This window comes from Aulonocara stuartgranti (assembly GCF_965226115.1).
Source record: "Aulonocara stuartgranti genome assembly, chromosome: 14".
In the NCBI taxonomy this organism is placed as follows: domain Eukaryota; kingdom Metazoa; phylum Chordata; class Actinopteri; order Cichliformes; family Cichlidae; genus Aulonocara; species Aulonocara stuartgranti.
Window position 1 is genome coordinate 25233108 of NC_138950.1, and position 9376 is coordinate 25242483.

Below are 9376 nucleotides of genomic sequence, written 5' to 3' on the forward strand. Positions count from 1 at the left end.
AAAATAAAACGTACTTAAATGTAGCTTATAATAGATAAAGTAATTTCAAAAAGTAACAAATTATGAAAAAGAAAGTGGCAATAATTCAATGTAAGTTTTTCTCTGTATACGTGTCGGGTTGATACCTCTGTAAACAGAAGTACAATTCATCTGGTTGTGTTTGAACATTATCTGCATGTAAGTTGCTAATAGCAAATATTTTTATGCTAACACAAAAGGTCAAGATGAATATAATTACTTCATAATCATCACAATATTAGAGCTGTAACAGTTATTATCTTGATTAATGGTTAAATGTCTCTCAGTGTAGTCTTGAGCCGCTCTTCATTTCTGCTTAATTTGCCAAAACACGTGTAAACATAAGTAGAAATACAGTAGATAAGGCAAAAACAGAGTTTGTACAATTCTAACAAGCTTGAAAGATGATGTATGTCACCACCTTTACCCGGTTTTAACACCGAGTGAAGACTAGGTCTTTTTTTTTGGATGTCTTGCTGCATAAAACCTTTAACAAAAGGCTGTACTATATTTTCTAAAAAGCTGTGATTGCTTACAGCTGTTTTACCTTTATTTAAGAAAAAAATAAGAAGCAGTGTCATTGTGGTATTTTAAAAAGCTGTGTCATCAGACTCATGCTCTGGCTTCCTCAAAGTACCTTGCTCAATTCATGACACAAATGTTGAGCACTACGAGTCAAATGTTCAATACAGCTTAATGCTACTTGATGTCAGTGTTGCTAAGCATACGGCTGAAACGTACACTGATACAAATGATTGATTAGAACAACTTTTAGTTGCCACTATACGAGCTCATCATTTGCAGAGGGACCTGTTGCTAGTTTAGTCTCTCTGACTGTTTCTGAGAGTAAAGTACACAAGTTTCACGACTCAAGGTGTGCTTGGTACTTTTGATAGCTATTGAAACGGTTGTGGGGCGGAAAGTGGCTTTAAAGAGCCTTTGCGATTTTTGGTGATTAAAGTTCAGTCATTTAGTTGCTTTACTCCAGCCCATTCACTAGCTGAGACCACATCCTCATGTAGGTTTGGTATTTCTAGTAGATAATTGCAGATTGCACGAGCATGAATTGAGGCTGCTGTTTGGGGGAAGGCCTCAGAGGGGACTACCAGGTTGGGCATATCCCGATGTGCTAATGAGAGGTGAATGAAGTGGAAAAAAAGGAAGTGTGTGGGGTTGTTTATAGACTGAGGGCTGTGAAATTCAGATAAATGAGCCAGTACACACCCAAGAACCCAGCCCCAGATACTGAGAACCATCAATACACCATTGGGTGGGGGCACCAGCCACTGGCTGGGAAATAGGCCCCACACCTGGGGGAGCCTGACATGTTCTGAGAGACAGAGGTGGAGTCTAAGACCTGACCTGAAACATAGATATTTACTGTGTAACCCTCCCCAAGACCTTCGGTGTCTACATGCAATTTAAAATTGAGAAGTGGGCACCGACACCAGAGGTGAGGCTGAATGAACAGACTCTGGACGCTGTTCAGTGTGCCCACCCCGAAGGCCCTATATGTATGTGTCATGAGAATGAAAGTAATGAGAGAGTCTAAACTGTGGAGGAAAACTAAGGTACAGGCAGCCATGAGGGGGGAGAGAAGGAGGGCCTCCCCTGCACCTCAGTGACACACCTGCATCCCAAGCCCCTGCGTGTGTGGAGGGGGGAGGAGCCAGCTTCCTCGCTGACCACCAAGGGCAGGGAGGCGCAGGCCCATACAGCCCATGGCTGCAGCACCACCGACGCCCAGGGTGACCCGTCCGACCACCCCACTCTTTTGTCTCTTTTAGCTAGGTGCTGTTTTTAAGCTTATATGATTCACAACTCAGTCTTCAGTGGCTTAACAAAATAAAAGCATTGCTCTGAAAATGATCAAGTACAAGTAATGGAGTCTAAATGAGTGAAAAAGCAGCCAATGTCCAAAGAAAAACCTTTAAAAACCTTCAGAAGACCTGGAGAACTATTGATCAAGACCACTTTATAAAAAGTAGGAAAGACAAGAAAGTATGCTCACACTTTGGAAGCAAAATATGAAGAAATGAGGAGAGGATCAAGACTTTTGCACAGTACTTTGTTTGCATTTTTGTTCCTTCTTTACAAGAAAAAAAAAGCTTTGTAATCCTCTGCGGATGATAAAGGCGAAGGATACCAAAGACAATGAAACATAATAATGTCAGGGCACGGATTAACCTTTTGGCTTGTCAAACACTCGAACAAATACGATTAATCACACACAACACTCATATTAATATCCTAACTTGGCGTCAAGGCCCTGCTGTGATTCAGACATACGGTGTTTATCATTACATCCAGCCTCCAGGTCAAGCTGTACAACTCAGAGCACCAGATGGGTAAACCTTCTTATAACATCTGGTCCTCCAAAGAGATTAAATCAAAAGGTACATAAAGTGCATGAAATCACACAGAGCGAAGTTAAATTTGACTTTTAATCAAAGTCTAATCTTTCTTTATATTTTACACTTTGCCTGTTCATGAGTGCCATTACAAAATCTCAGAACGAATGAACCTTCATCTGACGGTGGATCCAGTCCGGGAAGTATGCGACGTTGCCGTAAACACCCGGTGCATCCTGCCCAGCGTGCTGTTCACCCCAAATGCTGTCACCTATGAGCCACCATACTCCATCCATCAGGGACACCAGAGGGCCGCCGCCGTCAGCCTGAGACACAGTTCAGGAACAAACAAAGGGCAATACTAACTTACAGTGACTTTGAGAGGCTACATGAGGACTTTTGAGGACAGTTTTAGGTCTTTCATGGATTTCTGAGGTCAGTGAAAAAGCTCTAAATCATCCAAATAAAAGGGGATATAATAGTCAGCTGCCTCCTCTGGGCTCTAACTGTACATTCACTGCTGACTGTATAAGTGGATTGTTACCAGGCACAAAAACGAACAGTTTATTTAAAACGGTTGCTGCACACAGAACATAGTGCTGGACTTGTTTGAGAGCGCCGCAAAAGCAGTTACATAAGAGCATGAAAATGTTTTGGATTCTTTGATGAACAAAAACTGCTTTTATGCGACGGTCTGTTTGGACTGGCTGAACTGCAAACACTATTGGAGCGCATTGTTCTGAGTCTGCATTCAGAGACTCCATTCCCACTAAAACTGAAGCATTGTAACCTCGAGGTGGGTCACACTGTGGACCTCTGACACTCAAGGACACTACACAGCTAAACTGATTATCATATCCTGGGATATCCTGTTCGTGTAGGCGATGAAACTGTTGCACTCTGCAGCATCTATGAGAGCCTGAGCCTCCATCAGGTATGGAAAGACAGAGTCTGTCAAAAAAAACAAAACATAAATTAATATATAAAATAACGCTCACACACTCTCCTCTACGTTCAATCACTTGACAATGAGTGCAGGACTTTGATGCCATCTAGTGGTAGTAGGCGGCAATGAGCACCAATACTGATTCACTAACTACAGCTGCCTCACCATTTGCTCTGTGACCAAATCGTGTTATCCAGCACTTGTGATGAGCAGTGACTTTCAGGCCCACGTTTGGGAGGCACAGGTCCGATGTTCCTGAAGCCTACCAAGGAGTAAACATCTCTGCTGTAACGTGTTTAACACAGGACGAGCTGCTGCTGTTAACAATGGTGTCAATTAGGGCTGGGTATCGTCACTGATTTCTAGAATCGATTCAATTCCGATTCACAAGGTCCCGAATCGATTCGATCCACGATTCGATTTAATTCGATTCGATTCGATTTAAATCTGGGAAATTTTGACAGTCAGAGATATAATTCAGATCAGGACATTTCCATATTTTTGTATCTATAAAAAGGAAGCTGACACTCTCAAGACTTTATCCAAGGTGTGAGCATCACAGCAGATGCCTTTGTGTCAAAGTAGCTGAAGATAAAACACAGAAAAACATGTAGGTGATTTTCCTGGCCTGGGATTTTATAAAAATATTCTGCAGTACATCAAAAACGAAAGAAAACCATTAATTAATCAACATTACCTCTGACGTTACAGCGGTTTTATTAGAGACATGGCTAAGCATTTTGCATTTTGAATAATTTTAAAAAGTTTCAATTTGTTCAGTATTGAACAGCAGAAATGAGGTTTTCTTTTCGGAAGAATGTAAAAGGGGAAAAAACAGCGGCCGACAGCGCTGTAAGCAACAGTAGACTTGTGTAACAAGCAAGCGAATAATGAAGAAAGCGAAACTGTTCGAGAGAGGGGGGGGAGGGGGAGGGAAGCAAAACAGTAAAAGAGTGAATTCATGACGATGTTTATGTGAAGCGTTTGGATCTTCTTTTGCTGCTGATTCGGTCAATATTGTTTGGAGAGAGATCAAACTAACAGCTTTAGAATCAGCGCATAAAGGGCGTGAACACAAAGCGCGGACCCGGATCAGCGAGCTGTCGGCTTTCAGCCCCGACTGTGAGAAAGGCGACATCTAACTGATTCTGATCCGCGGGTCGCGCTGTGTGTTTAAGTCTATGTGCAGAATCCCTGTACCTGCTCTCATTTACTGTTTGGTGGTTCTTGAAATTTTGTGAGATGTCACCAGAGATTCTGGCATTTCGGACAAAATAAATTTATATTAAAAAATCGATTCAGGATTTTAATGAATCGATTTTACGTTATCCAAGCCAGAATCGATTTTAATCGATGAATCGATTATAAAAACCCACCCCTAGTGTCAATGTGTGCACTCTTACAGCCTCTCTGTACACAGACTGCCACTGTGTGAACAGCTTATTCACACAGAGGGTTATACTCAGCTGACAGCTTGCTAGTTTGCTAAATGTAACGCTTACTGAAGTAACAGTGCCAAATGCATCCACTGAGGATGTGCATCTTCCAAAATGTCAACAGGTCTCAACAAAAGTTATTTAAAACTTCTATGGATGCACTTTTAACAAAAACGCCTTATCCTAAAATATATGGTGCCATGACTGGCTAACAATGCCTGGTTATTAAGACTTCTGGTTGAGATTAAGGAACTGGGGGGGAAAGACAACTGATTAAAACATGTTAATATGGGATTAACTTTGCTGAGTCCAGCTTAGATTTATGCAGTAAATCTGTGGCTGTAAATCTGTATAAGACAAGATAAGATATACTTTACTTATCCCAAAGTGGGAATGCAGCAACTCAAGATTAGAAACAGCCTAAAAGTAGAATGAATATAAACACAAGCACAATAACATAATATACAATCTGGCAAAACAGAGATATCAAGATAAAACTACTATAAAGAAGCTAAACAGACTCATTGGCCACTTTATTAGGTACACATTTCAGCTGCTTCTTAAAGCAAATATCTGAATCATGTGATGTATATGGGTCATATGACAGCAACCCAATGCATTTAGGCATGCAAACGTGACAGGGTGCTGAAGTTTGAACTGAATGGAGAATGGGGATTTAATAGGTGATTTAAGGGACTTTGCACACGAGAGTTAACTCATATTACTCGTTACAATCAAATTATGCAGAAGAGCATCTCTGAATGTGCAGCACATCGAACCTTGAAGCAGACGGGCTACAGCAGCAGAGGGTCACACGGTCAGCTATTGACAGGAAACTGAGGCTACAGTTTGCACCTGCTCAACAAAATCAGGCAGTAGAAATGTTGCATGGTCTGATGTGAGCCAACATTCAAATAGCAGGTTCAGATATTTTCCTTTAAACCAGGGGTATTAAACATGAGGCCCAGGGACCAGATTTGGTCCAGCATTGACCTCAATCCGGCCTGCTGGATGGCGTTGGGAAAAGGAGGACATAAATGTGGGAATTTTAACTGTATTTTCACAAGTTCTACAGCTTTAATAAAAAACAGTACACCAAAGTAATTAACTAATTGATTTCTGTAACTTTATACATTTATTCTTACAATTTAAACCCATGCTGACAGATTGTTTTAGTTTACTAAAGCAGCATTTCTTCACCATGTAAGAAAAACTGAGAAATAATGTCTGGCTGTTGTAGCTCTCATGAGTTATAATGCGACGCACCGAGTAAGCAGGGTTAAACAGAGGGCCTAATGGGTCCACTATCCCAGCATACTGCCCAGTCTGCAGGACTGGTGGCCCTGCAAAGGTGGGGGGTGACCAGCAGAGATTTGATTAAAGCTGGATCAAACCACGGTTACTGAAGGGTGGTGAAGGTGAAGGTGGAGGACTCACCAGGTCACACACTGAGCGGCGGTGACTATCCAGTAGGGGGAGACGATGGCTCCTCCACAGTGGTGAGAGCCGGCAACCTGGAGGCTGACTTGCCAGGGCACAGCCCCAAGGGAGGCCAGCTGTCCTGCAGAAGCCTTGCTGGAGTTCACCCTGCTTCCACAATCTGAAAAAGGAGGCTGCTGTTAGAGCATTCTACAGCTACAGGCTTTCAGAGAGACAAAACTCAACAACACACTGAAAAAAACCAGTGTGATTGCAAGGAAGAGCCTTCAGCTATCCTCAACTATGGAAACAACTCCCAGATTGGATTCAGGAGACAGACAACCTCCTGCTTAGGCTTGAAATGTTCTTTTTGATATGCTGGATGCACTCCACTATTACATTAAATCATTAGTAATTAGCAACTTTTGGTTCTCACTATACTTTGCCTGTCTTGTCTCTCTCTGCTCTCTTCTCTTTCGCCTTATCCCCAAACTGAGCCTTGTTCTGTCGCTCTCACTGAGGTTTGATATTGTAGAGACCCTACACTATTAGAAAGAAACCTCAGCTAACACACCGCTTTCTGTGATCCAGCACATGGTGACAGTGGGAAGGAAAACCTCCCTTTTAACAGGAATAAACCTTTATGTGCTTGTAATTCACTTGCCAGGTGAAAGGTTGGTGGTTTGTTTCCAGGGGGTTTACCTTATAATATAAAGCACCGTGAGGTAATTGTTGTTGTGATTTGGTTCATTTCTAAGAAAGTATAAAGACATACTAGTACAGTGCAATGTCAACACCATGTTGTTAGGACATGTACTTCTAAGGATGGGAGGAAAAAAGACATTTGGAATGAGATCAGGTTAATATCATATCAATATTAGCATTTTGACACAGGTTTATCATTACCAGCTCACTCACTGTAGGGCAAGTTGTTGCAGTATGGATGCCTGAGGGTTGAAGTTAGACTTCACTAGTAAGAATCCATCATTAGCATCAGCCCTTTGCTGGCCTGATTTAAAATACGTGCCCCTGTCAAAGCACAAATTGTAAAAAAAAAATGAGCATCGCTTGAAAATCGTTCACAGAGCAGCTTTTGTTTCATCTCGGGCTGAACTAGCTGAGCATCTCACCTGATGTATCCGATGCTCTGGCAGCTCGCTCTGCCCTTCTCCTCGGTCCAGCCATGAGAACCAACAGATTTTCAGGCTTTACTCTGAGTCGAGTAGATCTGAAGCAGGAAACTGGAGCCGTGCAGCCTCACTGAGCACAAACAGCAAACACAAGCGATGACTTGGCATTTTGTCACAAGTGGAAAGTGGGTGAAGAGGCAGCCAGTTGAGAGTGAAGCACACAAAGGACTGGCAGTTAACAAGGAAAGATAAATGCTTCAGTCTACATATTATCTCATTATCTCATCATGAGGAATATGGATGATTCCAGAAAAAACAAACCTATAAAAGCATCAAACTGTTCTGTTGTATAAACGCTGACCTTGTTTTCAAAGATTGGAAATCCAGATGAACAGAGTTAACTTTCTGGGATTCTCTCACCTTCTTTTATTGAGCGTGCATCAAGATAACAACTAATGAGGCTACCTGGGAACAGGTCAGCAGCACCATTGGGTGTAAACAGAGCTTCACAACTCTGTGAAGAAGTATGGTTTTAGAGGATTTTGGGGGGGAATTTCCATTTTTTTGGAAATCCCAGAGAAACTTCATCTGCTGCCTAATAAACAGAATGGATGATTGCATGGGGCACTAGAGCACACAGTGTGGGTAATTTACACATATGTGAAGGTCTCATTAGGGCTTAATAATATATTCAGCTTTTAGGGCAGCATAACACTTCCATGGAGAAGATGTCTTTTCCAGAGATGTCCTTAGTTTTGTTCATTTCTGCAAGACAATGCAAGGTGCCAGTAGTCCAGATGAAAAATGAAAAACTTGCAGTCCAGACCTGTCCCCCTTTGCAAATATTTTGTGCGCTATGAAACAAAAAAATGCAACAAAAGAGGCTCCGAAATGAAATCTTGTCAGTGCGAGAATGGGAAAGCATTAAATTTCCCCCCCAAAAAGTCCACATTTCATTTGTTGTTTTCCAAGTTTTTCTTTTTTGTAAACCAGGTTCTTATCAGTGTGTTTCATTCAGCTTTATTGAACAAATCTAAAGGTGGAGGACAGAGAAGCTTTTTCTTCCCACCATGAAGCTGCTTACCACAGTTAGCTTCGTCCTGCCCTGCGGGACAGTCTGTAACCCCATCACACCACTGGGACTCCCACTTGCGGTTCCCATCTCCACATTTAATCCCATGAATACAGGATGAAGAAACTGGAATTGAAGACAGGAACCAGAAAAAAAAAATCAGTCTTCCAATCTCACTAATGTTGACTCAGTTCACTAAATAAATCCTTCACTTACAGTAATAGGCAAGGAGGACTCCAGCCACCAGCAGCAGCAGCAGCAGCAAGGAGATGACAGCAGCAACAGTGAACTTGATGCACCTGTGTTTGAAATCTGACAGAAGAGCACTCACCGTGACTGGAAACCCACTCACACCCAGCTTCACGATTACATTTTATACACAGAACAGTTTCTAATGAGACTTTTTGTTACAAGCAGTGTCCAAATGACGTGCCTAGTATCTGTACAGTCGTGTAAAGTATTCAAACTGTATTAAAAGACACTCAAATACCTTTGTGCTTGGGGATGGAGGGACTGCTCTCAGGTGGAGGCTTCAGCGCCACATTGTGAACATACTGGGGTTGAACATCTGATTCGGCGAGCGCAGGAAGTTTCATCTTCTCATATTCACGGATGAAGTGAGGACAAGCGTCCAGATACTTTTGGCAGAGCAACAGTGTTTTTGTAAAGTTACAATACTTAAAATAAATTGAAAGCAGGTCTTCTTCTCAAGGCTGATTAAATGCAGACTCACCGGATTGGTGGTCATTTTCTGTTTAATCATCTGTATTTTGAAAAAATTGAAATAAAATCCCCCTGTGATAACTCCAGCAGCAATCTTTCACTCAGATAATCTCATCCACATCACTGCCAGCACCTCCGGCATCTCCTCCCAGGCTCCGCTCTGCTCATTCTCACATGGATGCGATCAAATAAAGAGTTTGTATGAAAACTGTCACGCCTACACTTCACACAGCATCAGTTTGTTTCCCTCCTGAGCACACAGCAAAGACAATGACGAGTTG

General features: G+C 42.1%; 1 pseudogene across 1 annotated transcript; it reads right to left on the minus strand.

Moving 5' to 3' along the window:
* Positions 1–35: 35 nt before the first annotated feature.
* LOC309687631 (transmembrane protease serine 2-like) lies at positions 36–9352 on the minus strand (annotated as a pseudogene). Its single transcript, XR_014280742.1, has 12 exons — positions 9106–9352; positions 8863–9010; positions 8589–8684; positions 8385–8498; positions 7301–7430; positions 7089–7199; positions 6946–6989; positions 6189–6351; positions 5897–6094; positions 3481–3577; positions 3208–3320; positions 36–2695 (listed from the first exon to the last, which is right to left on the minus strand). The product of XR_014280742.1 is annotated as a transmembrane protease serine 2-like (transcript).
* Positions 9353–9376: the final 24 nt, after the last annotated feature.